General features: G+C 45.3%; 2 protein-coding genes across 7 annotated transcripts in view; one reads left to right on the top strand and one right to left on the bottom strand.

Annotated features, from left to right (window-relative positions):
* The window catches only part of LOC310760079 (VIP peptides-like), a 397,324-nt gene that overhangs the window by 187,588 nt on the left and 195,359 nt on the right, over positions 1-14,377 (bottom strand). The window lies entirely within an intron of this gene.
* RGS17 (regulator of G protein signaling 17) overlaps positions 1,334-14,377 on the top strand; it is a 59,977-nt gene continuing 46,933 nt past the window's right edge. For 2 of the 6 annotated variants that reach the window (XM_083608046.1, XM_083608044.1), the window contains exon 1: positions 1,481-1,583. The gene's annotated coding sequence lies outside the window, so the exon portion shown is untranslated. Of the gene's footprint in view, positions 1,584-12,094; positions 12,282-14,377 lie in introns of those variants that run through there. The other 4 variants (XM_083608050.1, XM_083608049.1, XM_083608048.1 and 1 more) reach the window with 4 other exon arrangements.

The following is a 14,377-nucleotide window of genomic DNA, read 5'->3' as shown; positions in this document are numbered from 1 at the left end:
CATTGCACTAAATGCAGAACTCTTCCAGAATGTTTTTCTCCCTAACAAAATTGTCACTTGATTAGCTCTGGAAATTAATCTCAGCTTGCTGAAATACCCCCTGTATATATTGAATAGCAGCTCTTGAGAAGGGACAAGAATGTAACTCAGTGCTTCTCCATACTTTGCCAATGTGCAACTGGGTTGGAGCAGTTTCCGTGTTTTGGAAAGTGCACAGAATATCGGTCACAATATTTTCTTTTCCTTCTGGGGTTGCTACAATGAAAATCCGCAGGTCTCTCACCACCTCCTCATCATCTGTAAAAAAATTAGGTAAAAAAATAACAGCATATCCATTTTCTGGTTGACTTGCCAGAGGCAGCTTCACAGATTTTGACTGTGTGAAACATCATGGTTATATTTGGATTTCCTATAGCTGATATGTAGCAAATGGTCATCGCACACATCTGCAACTGGTACCACTGTATTAAGCAGTGTTGAATCGATTAAATTAAATAGTTTAAACTGAATTTCAAATAAATGTGCAATTAATTGTAACTGTTTGGAATTCTATTGTGTTGTTATCTTCCTTAGTGGAAAATGCTTTTTGATAGGGTAGGGAAAACTGGGGATAAGTTGATGCAACCAAGGGTGGCCCGAAAAGCTTTGAGACCCACTGGACTAGGTGGACCCTAGAGCATTCAGTTAAAGGCTGCCCGTGATGTTGTCTCTGGGGGGGAGGTCTGCTCTTTATTCCCTGGATCCATCCCAGCAGTATAAACTGCCGGACTTCTCAGCGTCGTCCGGGCTGCTCCGCTTCCCGCTGCGCTCGGACGCCCAAGTCCGAATCTAGATCGGTTGCCCCCCCCCCCCCACCACCGGAAAAAGGCAGCTCTTCTCGCTTGCTTGGCCGAAACTTAGCCGTTTCCTCTCTCCGATATGAAACAAATAAATGAGCAAATAAATCTGGAGCGGCTCCGCGCTCCCGCCACCTCACCCGGGCGCTCACCTGGACGCGCGCGCGCCCCGCACAAACACGTGGCCCGCTTGCCTGTTCGAGGGGATCTTTTCAACGTGCCGCCTTCTCTCCTCCGGAAAACTCAGCCCGAGGGTGGGTGGGTGGGGGGTGTACGGGGGGGGGCTCGTCTGGGCGACTCCCCCTCCCTCCTCCCCTGCTCGCCAGACAGCCTCCTCCCCCACCTCCTCGGAATCTCCCCGGGGAGGGGGGAGGCGGCGGCGCGTGGGGGGGGGACCGTGGGCGGCGGCGGCGTGTGTGCGGGGGAGGGGGGCAGCGAGGAGTGAGTCACGCTCGGGAGAAGCGGGGAAACTCCAGCTGCTGTGCCGGGGCCAGCGCTGGCGGCAAGGCGCGTGCGCAGACTGAGGTCTGGGCTCTCCACCCTCCTCCTCCTCCTCCTTCCCTTGCTTTGCTCCCTCTCTCTCCTTCCCCCCCTCTCCCTCCTTCCCTCCCTCCCTTCCTCTCTCCCTGCCGGCTGGGTGCTGAAGTTGGGCGGATGGCAGCCCAGCAGCTCCGCTAGGGACCAGCGGCGCCAGCCTTTTTCGCCGGGATCGCTCAGGGCGGAGCGCGCGCAGCCAGGCGGGGGCGGGTAAGACGCCGGAGCGCTTTCCCTTTGGCAATCTCGGCCGCGCACGGAGCCCCGGCCCCAAAATGTCTGCTTTTGGAGGGACCCAGATGCATGCAGGGGGGAATGGCGAGAGCTACAACAGCAGCCTGGCGAGGGGAGAGGGAGCTCCGCGCGGGCGGAGGGCGACAGGGGGCGAGCGGGGGGGGGCTGGTGGCGCCTTCGGAGGTGCGCGCCTCCGGGTGTGCTGGGTGCCGGCGGGGGAGGGGGGGATGTTGTTTCTCTCCAATGATGCAGAAAGGGGTGGGGAGCGAGAGAGGCTCGCCGGGGTGTCTTCCCTGGACCGACTGCCACACGCACACACGGGGGCTGCAGATGGAGGAGAAGGATGCTGCCGGGCTTGGCGGGCGAAGGGTTGCAAACGGAGCGAGTCAGGGAGGCAGAAGATGGGGTTGGGAAAAGGAGATTTTTTTTTCCCGGGTGGGTGGGGAGAAATTTCGTAAAAAGGGGTGTAGCGCTGAAAAGAGGGGTGGCAGAACTCCTGAAATGTGCACATGTCCGTTTTTCAGAGATGAAAAGACGCTGGGTGGTTTGGTTTGGTTTTGTAATTCCCTCAAATGCCTCCCAGAGAGGTATCTGGGTTGATTCCCTGGAAGTCTCCAGCCGATTCACACCCCTCAAATCTCTAATGCATAAAGATCATTGCAACGTGTAGAGCCATTTAAGAAAAATGTTGTGGTTTTTTTTAAGCGCTTCCAAATCTTGGATTAGAACTCTTTCCTTTTAAATAATCGGCGACAACCCCTAACGGAATTTAACATGCCACCAATTTCAGAAAGAGGGAGGGGGTGAAAAGAGGATAAACACCCGCTGAATCTCTAGTAGCTGCTTTGGTGTGAAGGGGACACCACGGAGGGATGGGAGGGGGGGTGAGAGGGGGTGACAGACAGCCTCTTTGCCTTTCATAGGGAGAGCCAGGCATGCTCTCCCCCTTTCTATACCAGGCAGAGCCTCTCCTGGCTGAACGCCACCCAGCCACCCTCTTCATGCATTCTGCGGCATCAGCAGGGGGGCTTGGACTTGGCCAGATTCTTCTCCCCATTTCTGTGAAAATGTTGGGGGGGGGTGAGATTGGAGGAAAGACACACACACACACACACACAGAGAGAGAGAGAGAGAGAGAGAGAGAGAGAGAGAGAGAGAGAGAGACTGATTAGGCTACAGCTAGCAGGATCCTTGCCAGCCTACTTAGGCTAGAAGGGCAGCAGAGCATCTCTGCCCAGGTAGAATAAAAATCTGTTGCCCACGCACCCATAGCTGATACGCTGACGGAGTGATTGAAATCTTCAGTTTTTGCTTACAGTGTCCTGGTGGAATTGCTGACTCTGCCAATAGGCATGTGTGTGTGTAATTGGGGGGGGGGGGCAACAATACACAGGGTAAGGAGAGAAGGGTGGCAGATTGTGATGGATGGGATCTTCCTTTCAAAGTCAGCTCTCCCTCCATCTTTCTCTCCAGGAAGCCATGAGATCTGATGTCTCAACACTCTTTTCTGCTTACCTCTCAGCTTCTAGGATTCCTTTCCTTCCAGTCAGCTTCTGGTCTCTCTGGAGAATTTTTAGGTAGATGGCTACTCAAGTCAAGACCACTACATCTATGTTCTTTTAAAATTTGAATTAATGGGATCCTTCTTCAAAGAGTTGTAAAATGTTTTAGTTTCTTAATTTCCATTATAGCATTGTATTAGGAAGGTCTCCAGGTGAGTAGTGACGGGGTATTGGGCACTCACCCAAAATGTTGCCTACAAACCCCAGCATATATTTGTTTGTAATTTGTGTGGCAAAATCCTTACTCCCTTCAAAATGGCCTTTGTACTTCTTCACTCCCCCAGTCTAGCTTTCCAGCATTGGCCCTGACAAGTAGGTAACCTGCCTTTGTGTTTCTGTACTTCATTCATACTATGTATGTTAAATTGAAATCAATCAGAAAATTATTGTCACAGGGATGTGGTTATTCCATAGCATTCTTCATTGCCCAATCTCTGCACTGCTTCTGCTCCACACCTCTTTTTTGCCATTCATAGCCTAATCCCTACACATAGTTAGTCAAAAGTAATTCCCTATGAGAACACAGGAGAGGAGCCTCAGTTCTGCATCAGAAAAGTGGTTTCTTCTATGGTCATTTGTGGGAAAGGAAGGTCTGGATTTAAACTAAACCAAAAGCTGCGCTCAAACTCCTAGAATCCTTAAACTTTCAGCTTATGAGTGGGCAGTCTGTTGTAATTCTTTGGTGATGGAGATACACTCTATACATGTTCTGAGGCACTCTTAGTTCATATGTTCAAGGGCCAAATCTTGGCGTGGTAAATAGATTCTGGGTTCAGCCCTGGTCAGGCTAGTCTCAAACTAAACTCTCACCCCTCTTACTCAGAATATTATAAGTGTCAGGGGACTAATGAAACATCAAACAAAACTATAATCTGTTCTTATCAGTTTTTTCTTCTCTCAATAACTTCCTGGCTCCTGTATCACGTGTGTCCCTTGCAGCTGAATGGGTGAAGGAACCCCATATGTCTTGTTTGAAAAGCAGAACATGAAAGATGCATAAAAATAAAGCAAAGCAAAGCTGTGTGTTGGAGGTGGAGTGGAGGATATGGAAGTTCTAACATACTGCATGAACCAGGCCTATATTTATGGCATGCCAAAGCATTGTCAGTGGGGAATGGACCAGAGACTGAGGGATTTTTTTTTTAATTTCAAGAGCCACATTCCCTGAGCGGTAGTATTTCTGGGGCTGTATGCCAATAGTGGGGAAGGAACCAAAAGTGGGAAGAGGTGACAGGATTGCATGGTCCACACACTCTTTCTGTGCCACCCCTTCTCTCTCCTCTGTCTTTTTCTCTTACACGCACATGCACATGATCTGTAAGAAGAATCAGTTCTAGGTATCTATCTGCAGCATGCATAAGAATGTATTAAATAAGTCGGGGAGGGGGCATCACTGCCCTAAAAATTCACTCCTTTATACTGGGTAGCAAATAAAATTATAACACAGAAATGACTTGAACTCATGTCTTTTCAACAGGGACAAACATCTCTCTTTTGCAGTTTCCAATCTTCCTGGCATAACTGCCATGGTTTGTACATAAGTAGCCCCATTTTTCTCTCTCTCTCCCTCTCTCTCTCTCTCTCTCTCTCTCTCTCTCTCTCCCCCTCCCTCCCTCCCTCTGTGTGTGTGTTGACATTTTCATGAGCTTCCTAAGGAAGGACTAGTTTAACTTCCCCTCTCATCCCTACCTTGAAATCAGAAGTATTGGGATTGAAAGGCCTGTCATGCATTCTCTAAATACAAGACATGCCACAAAGAGGAAATAGAATGCCCTCCATGTTACCTTGGCCTGCTCCTTTGCCCCTAACTGTCAGGGGGACATGCTACTTATCTTGGATATTGGCTGGAGCTCTGGGCTCAGGAGGTTATAAGCATGTGGTTGAACCTCTGGTTGGCCCACTTTGTTGATAAACTGCTTGGCACCCTTCTTCCTCTATTCCATTCAGTCAAGATGGCTTCCTCCAGACAGTTCTAGAATCTAAGCAGTGTGTCAGTGAAGGAACCCAACGAATCTTCACTAGGTGGAGGGAGAATGGAGTTTGAGGAAACAGTAGAGAACAATGGAAGGAAGAGCTTCTAATGAAGATTCAGGAACCATAATTTCCAATCAATACAGTGGATTACGAACTTAATTCGTTCCAGAGGTCCATTCTTAACCTGAAACTGTTCTTAACCTGAGGTACCACTTTAGCTAACGGGGCCTCCCACTGCCACCGCCCAGCTGCTGTGTGATTTCTGTTCTCATCCTGGGGCAAAGTTCTCAACCCGAGGTACTACTTCTGGGTTAGCGGAGTTTGTAACCTGAAGTGTTTGTAACCCGAAGCGTTTGTAACCCAAGGTACCACTGTACTTCATCAAACTTCATCTTCAGCATAGTTTCCTGGTGGTCTGTCCTAGAGCAGGGACCGGGTACCTGTCCAAATTTTAATTTTTGTTGGACTCTGGCACGACACCCATCAGCCCCAGCCAGCAAGTTTAATGGTCAGGGATGAAGGGGGCTGGTAGTTCAGCATTGGCTGTGTTGGTTGGAGTTGATGGAGGCTGCTCTATTCTAAGAGTCATCCATCTTCCTAGCTCTCATATATTTGCTTAGCTCTTGTCTTGCTGATCAGTTCTATGCCGTGATCGTCTGCAGAGGAAACCCCTCACTAGAAAACAAGGACAATATTTTTTTACAAGTGTGTAAGAATAATGATGTAGCTGCTAGAATCGTGACATTCAGCTACAGAGACCCGAGTGCAAAATCTCTGCTCAGACACAAAGCTTCCTGGGAGACTGCTGGCTAGTTATTACCTCCCAGGCTATAATAAAAAAAACCTTACAGGGTTGTTGTAACAATGAAAAATCAGGGTAAAATCTGCCTTCACTGGATTATATTGCTCTGTTAATACAAGTCTTGCATTTTTAATTGGCTTGCAAAGAGTTGCAGGGTACATGTATTGTATATGCTAGGTAGAAGGGGTTGCCAACTTGTCTGGACTTTGGTTTTAATAGCAGCATAATACACAGGAATCAGTAAATGAAGCTTTTTAGAAGAAATGAGATAACCAAAATAGTAGCAACCTGGTACATGTTACTGGTAACGTGTGCTGGCGGTGAATATTGAATTGAAGAGCCACCTATAACCCTTGACAATACTCAATAGCCGACTGTTTCAGCTTCTAAACATGGCCTTTCATGACAAATCAAACATTTGGGTTGACTTACAAGACAATACAAATAAACTTGACAGCATATTCTAGGCGGGGGGGGGGATGAGAGAATTTGGTGGTGATTTTGGGTCTGAGTGACTGGCATCTGCAATGGAATTTTGTAGAAAGGAGACTCCAGAATACTTTCACCTTGAATTTGGCTTCCCATTACACACAGCTATGCTAGGCCTATTCAGCAGGGTCCAGGCTTTGGTGCATGGTAAAGTTATCATCAGTGCATGCCTAGAAGTCAGCATTCCTCATTATGGTGCCGATCTGGCCATCCCTGTCTAGTCATCCAAGGCTCTTGTCTATGCCATTCAGTCTGCAGCAGGCCCAGGAATGCCCCAAATGTGCAAGGAGGAGGCTTCTAATATTGTTGTTGTTGTTAAAGAGTAAAATAGGATGCTGTAGGCAGCATCATCTGTGTTCTCTAGTTTCAATCCACAAATGCAGCATTTTTCAATAATCAGAAGGTTCAGCACATCAGCTTTTTATTTAAAGTATTTTAAAAGCAAGTTTCTGTCTTTTAAGGCCACAAAGATATTTTCAAAAACATGGGGTGAACCAAAATCCCAGCAACTCGAGAAGAGCAGAATTTCTGTGAATGGTCAGACTGGTTTTCAGTTATCCTCATAGCTCTTGCCCCTTACCATGGCTAGCAGAAACAAAATATATTTGGTAAAATATATAAACATATGAAGATGTATATGGGATGGAGAATCCAGCTTTTATTGGAACAGAATTGAAGGGAGATTTTAACTTTTTTTAAAGAAAGAAAGATAGAACACAGTTATCTGATAGATGCATTGGCAATGATGGATCAAAACATCCATGCAAAGCTATCAGCAGCCTGGTCCTATTGATCATTTTTATCTACCACAGCACAAAAAGTGGTTTGCACCATGTAAAGTGAAGCAGTGCCTTCTGCTGAGCCTGCTTTTCTGAGTATCTACAAATGGTGACCCACCAAACTAGCATCAGCCCACCAAAGACCTGAAAAACCTTCTGTTTTTTGCTGCTTGCCTGACATTACTAAAACAGGATTGTCAGACAGCTGCCAAGTTGTGTGTCTGATGGCAAGGATGCATTTCTTGGCACAATGGAAGAACCAGATAGATGCCTTCTTAAAACTTTTCACTCAGGCATTTCCTTTGGGGTGATCCAACTATATTGATTTATTAATCCAATCTACAGGCTTGTGATGTATTTTGTATTTCTTTTCTGGGTGTTGTTTTGTTGTTTGCTTTTCACCATCATGACATTTTCTTGAAGCTGGCAATGTAGACATTTTTGCAAATAATTAAATAAATAGGAGGGAGGAAGGGTACTTTGTTGTCATTGCTGCAAGTAGGCTGCCGGCAACCAGATTTTTAAAGGCACCAATGGCAGTTAAGTTCTTGGATTCTTGCAGTGCTGGCTGGCGAGTTGTGTTTCAGTTGGTGGATTTCAAATTGTGCAGATCGTGTGTGGAATCTTTGTGCAAATGAAAACAAGGCTCGGTGGTCCTATGAACTAGGACGGAGATGAGCGCCCCCATCCTATAATGTGAGGCTTAGTTTAAATACTTCATTAATAGGGCTGTGAGACTTGAAGTCTCCTGTTCACAAAGTATTTAATTTAGTGCCCTGTATTAAAGCTGCTTTGGTACCACTGAATTTGTTTAATCTAAATTGGCATACATGGCTTGCACTGTTTGCCTTCTGCCTTCCCCCCGTCTTCATGAAGACTGAATCTGAAAGACAAATAAGAATGCAGATTAAATATTAAAGAATGTCTTAAAATGGAGAATTTATGTGTGAACTCTTGACAGAAAATAGCCTGATATGTGGGGTTAGAACTATTGGAAAGGTGCCCCATCAATATCCTTTCACTTTGCTTTGTAATGAAGTAAAACCCCTCAGGAATGTAACCGCTGCCTTATCCTGAGTCAGACCATTGGTCAATTTAGCTCGGTGATGCCTACACAGGCTGGAATCAGCTTTCCAGGGTTTCAGACAGGCGACATAAGAATATAAGAACATTAGAAGAGACTGCTAGATCTAGTCAAGGGCCATCTACTCCATCATCCTGTTCTTGCAGTGGCCAACCAATTGCCGGTGAGAAATCTGCAAGCAGGACCTGAGCGCAAGAGCCCTCTCCTCTCCTGCTGTTTCCAGAAACTGGTATTCAGAAGCATTACTGGCTCTGACTGTGGAGGCAGAGCACAGCCATCATGGCTAGCAGTCAGCCTTACCTGAGTATGGGACCTTCGACATACAAAGCAGATGCTCTGCCACTAAGAAATTACTTTATAATGGATTTAACGTTGAAAAAACTAGACCCAATAAAGCAATTTATTGAAAAGGAGTGTTCATGCCAACAAACTGGAATATGTGGGTTAGTCTGAGGCAATGAGTGCTGGCATTAGCCCTGTTCAGATATTCATTAACCAACAAATGAGCATATGTTAATGTCTCGTGAGAGTTGCATCCCCTGAGCCCATCCTGCACTGAGCCCAAGCATATCCACCTACAATCTGGACTTGGCGCCTTTAACTGCTACTGATATACCACCCTCTCTGCTGCCCAGTGGCTTCCCTTACTAAGCTGGCTGAAGGGGTCTCAGGTGTGATATTCGACAGACTCAGGGTCTTAGACTTGGGGCACTTCAGTCCCAAAGTCCAGCCCTACCGTATATGGCGAGGGAAAGGCTCTTGGCATGAATTTTGGTAGAGAAGAAAGCATGGTTGATAGTATAATGGAGTCCTAGCATAGGGCTTCCATATCCTTTGATCATATCCTCAAACTACAGTCATACCTTGGTTGTCAAATTCCTTCGTACTCGAACCTTTTGGCTCCTGAACGCCGCAAACCTGGAAGTGAGTGTTCCAGTTTGCGAACATTTTTTGGAAGCTGAACGTCCGACATGGCTTCCGCTTGAGTGCAGGAAGCTCCTACAGCCAACCGGAAGCTGCATCTTGGTTTTTGAACCATTTCGGGAGTCGAACGGACTCCCGGAACGGATTAAGTTTGACAACCAAGGTACCACTGTATATTTAATAAGTGGCTTGCCACTATATTTAGCGATTCCTCCTTAATACTGAGGTTCAGTTGGCTGGGTCAAGATGGGCCATTTTTGAGAGCTAAAGGCAGTTTCCTAAAGGTGGTTCAAGCCATATAATTCCACCTTAAACATCTGTAGCTTCCCCCAAAATCCTGGCTGGGGACAGTAGTTTGTTAAGGATGCCAAAACTCCTATTCCCATCACAGAGCTACAGTTCCCTGAAAGAGGGATTGACTGTTAGACCACTCTGAGAATTACAGCTCTGTGCAGATGGAGCCTTCCTAGGGAGTAAGCCCCAATGAACATGTGCCCATTTCTTAACTTGGCTAGTGTTGTTGTGTATAATGAAATTCTGACTGTATTCAAGTATAAGTGAGTAACATAGAGAATGAGAGTAGCAAACAACAAATTAAGACCCTTCAGTATAGTGTGTGTGTGTTACATCTATCAAAAAATTGTGGTGCAGCATGTCCCTGAACCTTTTAGCAGTGGATTACTCATATATCTCATGAACTGCTATATTATTCTTTCCTTCATCACCATTTAACATGAAGCCTATCCCCATTTTCCCTTGTATGTTTCATTTGGCTTTGAATATGACCCTCCAATAGCCGTCCGGCTTCGTCCAATGAACAAATTACATTGCATGATTTCCCCAATTCATTTTGTCCCTCTTTTGTCGCTTTTAAAACACTTTTAAAATGGGAGAGAACAGCCCCAGTCTGCATCTCAGCGAAGGCAGCAGGTTCAACAGATGTTGCTGAGTTTGTTCAGTCGGGCGTTCTCAATAACTGCAAAACTGCTAATTGTGACAGGCAGCAGATTTTATAACCTTGTGCTGGCATCCAGTTACAGTGTTCCCTGCCTAAATCAGCTTTGCCAAATGTATTCCTACGGCTGCTGCATGCTCAAAGCCCACAAAGGCTGGAGACAGACAAAAAAACATCTTATTTATGTAAAACGTTAGTTAGCTGCTCTTCAGCTGTAGCTCCCTAAACATAACTTCTTATTATTTTTTTAAAAAACTAATATCCATATTTTCTTCCATCATGAAACCCAAGGCAGCATCTATACGAATATAAGGCAAGACTGCTGGATCAGAACAGTTGTCCACCTAGTCTAGCATCTTGTACTCACAGTGGCCAACCAGATGCCTGTGAGAAGCCTGCAAGCTGGACACGAGCATGACAGCACTATGCTCACCTGCAGATCCCTGCAACTGGTATTCAGAGACATGGTGCCCCTGCCAGTGGAAATAGAGCATAGCCAAATGGTTCTCTTGCATACACCCCTCCCTTCTGAGCTTACCTTCTACTTGCATTGGGGTAAAAGCTCTATTTACACCAATGGAAGTTTTTCTTCTAACGTGAATAGCAGGTGTGTGGGACCTCTGCGTGGCGCAAATGGACCTCTTGCTCCACTTGCTAGGGTCATGATCCAGACTGATAACTGTATGAATGGTGTCTAATCTCAAGGACTGCCTCTTCCATATGAACCAGCCCAGATCCTGAAATCATCTTCTGAGGCCCTCCTTCCTATACCTCCTCCTTGAGCGGTCTGGAGGGTGGCAACACAAGAACAGACCTTCTCTGCAATGGCTCCCCACCTGTGGAATGCTCTCCCCAGGGAAGTTCGCCTGGTGCCTTCATTATATACCTTTAGGTGCTAGACAAAAATGTTATTTTTTAACCATGCCCTTGATTGACCTGATTGACATCCCATGCCCATTTTAAAATGTGGCTCTTTTTGGGAGGGGGTGTTTTTGGGTCATTATTCTTATTTTGATTTTATATATTGTGATATTTTCTGTGAACGGCCCTGAGAACTCCGGGTATACGGCGGTATATAAATTCAATAAATAAATAATCCAGCTTTGCCCTGATCAAGGCATCCTCAATTTAGAAAAATTCTGTTGTATATTTTTCAGCAGAAAACCTGTTTTTATCAATGTATGGCTTCATAATATTAATTAAAAACATAATGCAGCTCCCGTACGAGTCAAGCTAGGTGGCTGGAATGGTTACACAATACCAGCGAAATCCAAAATTAACTTTTAATTAATTAACTTTTCTCAAGTTAATTAAAGACAGGCACAAGAGACAGGGCCTTCTTAGTGGTGGCCCACTGCTTATGGTACTCCCTCTTCATAGGGGTATTTGTGGCCACATTGATACCAGCCTTTTTAATTTTTTTTAAAAAAAAGCCTTGAAGACCTACTTCTTTCACTTGTCTTTTGGTTCAGACTTGGTTTGGCTTGATGCTGTTTTAGAAAATATTAGTTCCAATCAGTTGAATTGAGGAAGCTGGCTTTCTATTAATTCACTAAAATTGTCCCACTTCATGATGTTTGGTCACCAGGGGGATGTATTGAAGATCAGGCTACCACAAAAAAGCAAAGAAGTGCCAGGAATTATAGATCCAGGTCATGTTATCTTTCGCACAGCCCTGCTGGGCCTGGTTGTTGCACTTCCCAGCAGGGGATTCCCCCAAACAGAGCCTTCTGGCACTGAATCTGCTCTGCCATTCTCAGGGGAAAAGGAGCCGTGTTTTAGACTGGAATGTTCAAGCGACAATTCCTGAGTCTTTGTGCACGCACTGATAGGTACGTTAATATCTGGGTGAGGAGAGGCGGAAGAGAAATGCAGACTGAATGAAAAATTCAGTGATGAGCCATGTTTGCTGTAATGCTGCTTTTTGAACTCGGGAGAGCTTCATCTAGTGTACATTTTTCTTCATGGCAAGATCATCACAGGCTTCACACTGCTACCGTTTAATTCCTGCCATGCTCAGCCTCAAGCAGATGCAAGCAGACAATCGGACTGATGCTGATTTGCCTCATTTGAAGAGCGGATTCACTGCACGGTGCTTCTCTCCATCAGTAAGTCCCATTGTAACAGGCACAAGCGAGAGAGCAGGTTCAGTGCATTTATTTAGTGCATGCATTAAATACCTAGGTACTTGGGCAAATCCGCTGTTTGATTTTGTTCCAGAAATGGCAAAATGCTATATGTTAGCTGGCAGTTCCTTGCGAAGTGAGATCGCATTTTAACGTATCGCTAATATAATTTTGTTCGTACGGCAGTTCCAAACCGTTATACTGGTCGGCATTTATGAGGCAATTTTGGGCGATCAAAGCATTTCCTGCACATTCTCTTGTTTGTAATCCTGTAATCTTGTTTGTAATTATATGGCAAATAATCCTGTAAGGTAGATCGGTTTTATTCTTCTCAGATTGCAGGGGAGGGTCTGAGTTTATGAGAATGTGGAATGCCAATAACCACCCACTGTATTCAAGGCAGAGGTTTGCTTCAAACAGGGTGGGGGAGAGAGGCTGAGGCTTCCTGATTTGCCACTCAAATCTCTCATGGTGCTTCCAGATGGGGGTTTAATATTGCAAACACACAAATCAAATAGATCATTAGGTATATAGAGATAGGTAGAGATAGAGAGATATAGTTGGATTTTCTGCCAGAAGGGTATATCCAAATTAAATCAGGGGCGAGGGGAGGGATACAAACTGGAATTTTGATACCAATGGCATCATGTGGAAAATGAATAACTGGCATGCAGGAGAAGCACCAACCACACAATAAACACTGATTTTGAAGCACCCTTGGTATTTGTACAATATGTTGTGAGGGCATCAGAATTAGCGTCTCTAGGAATTCAAATAGGCTGAATATAGATTCTTAAAAGCCAATGTGGAGCAGTGGTTACAGTGCTGGACTCGAATATGAGAGACTAGAGTTCAAATCCTCACTCACAAGGAAGCTCACTGGTTGACCTTTGGCCAGTCACTGTCTCTCAGACTAACCTACTTCACAGGATTGTTGTGAAGATAAAACTCAGAGAGGAGAGAAACATGTATGACATTTTTATCCTTGGAAGATAGGTGGAATATAAATGCATCTTAAAAAATAAATAAATCACCTCTTAAATACCCAAAGTGTGAAGGGAAGATGAGAAATTTCAGTCCTGTAGCAACGTATTATTCTGTATCAGGAATAATCCCTGGTAGATTACTCTCACTTGGCTTGCTTTTTTGCATTTTGAAATGCCTTATTAACATGTTTGTTAATGTGAGTTACAAGAGTTACCAGACTCGGCATTCTTCAGTCCTCTACCCTGTCCTAGAAGTCTCCAGAACAGGAGAGGGGCCCCTGCAGATCTTGTTGGACTGACTCCAACTCCCAGCCAGCAATGATCAGGGATGATCATTCCGACAACATCTGTGTGTCCACCAGTTCCCCACCCCTGCTCTTTAAGTTAAATATCTGAGTGAAGACTGGATGCATCTCGTCTCTAGTCCGCATCCATGCGACTCAGGTGTGGGAAACCTTTGGCACACGAGACCTGGTTGTACAACAACTCCCATCATTGTTGGCCTTGGCCATGATTGCTAGGACTGATGGGAGTTGTAGTTGTGCAACATCTGGAGGGCCAAAGGTTATCCACTCTCATGTACAGACTGCTATATGTGTTTCCCAATAGGCAAATAAAGAGGCAGACACATAAACTAGGCCACTTTTATATAACCTTCAATTAAAATCAGCAGAAGGGGGTTGACTGTGGGGCGGGAACTGACTATACTGGATAACTATAGCCTTTGGGAGACCCAGCCTTGCCCAAGGAATTAGGGAACAGCACCCTAGCCTACTTGATTTGAGTATGGTTTCAAAGGAGGCCCCTACCTCCTTTTTAATCAGGCCTTTGGTTGATCTTATTGACATCCAACACCATTTTAAAATGTGGCTTTTTTGGGGGTATTGGGTAATTGCTTTTGATTTGATTTTATATGTTGTGGTCTTGTTGTGAACTGCCCTGAGACCTCTGGGCATAGGGCGGTGTATAAGTTCAATTAATAATAATAATAATAATAATAATAATAATAATAATAATACCTCACCCTCTGAACTGTGGAGTCCAAAAAGTGAGCCTCCGGGCTGACCAGTCTCCTGAAATGTGCTGAAAGGG

Source organism: Podarcis filfolensis (assembly GCF_964270895.1).
Source record: "Podarcis filfolensis genome assembly, chromosome: 3".
NCBI classification, from domain to species: domain Eukaryota; kingdom Metazoa; phylum Chordata; class Lepidosauria; order Squamata; family Lacertidae; genus Podarcis; species Podarcis filfolensis.
This window is presented reverse-complemented; position numbering and strand designations above follow the sequence as displayed.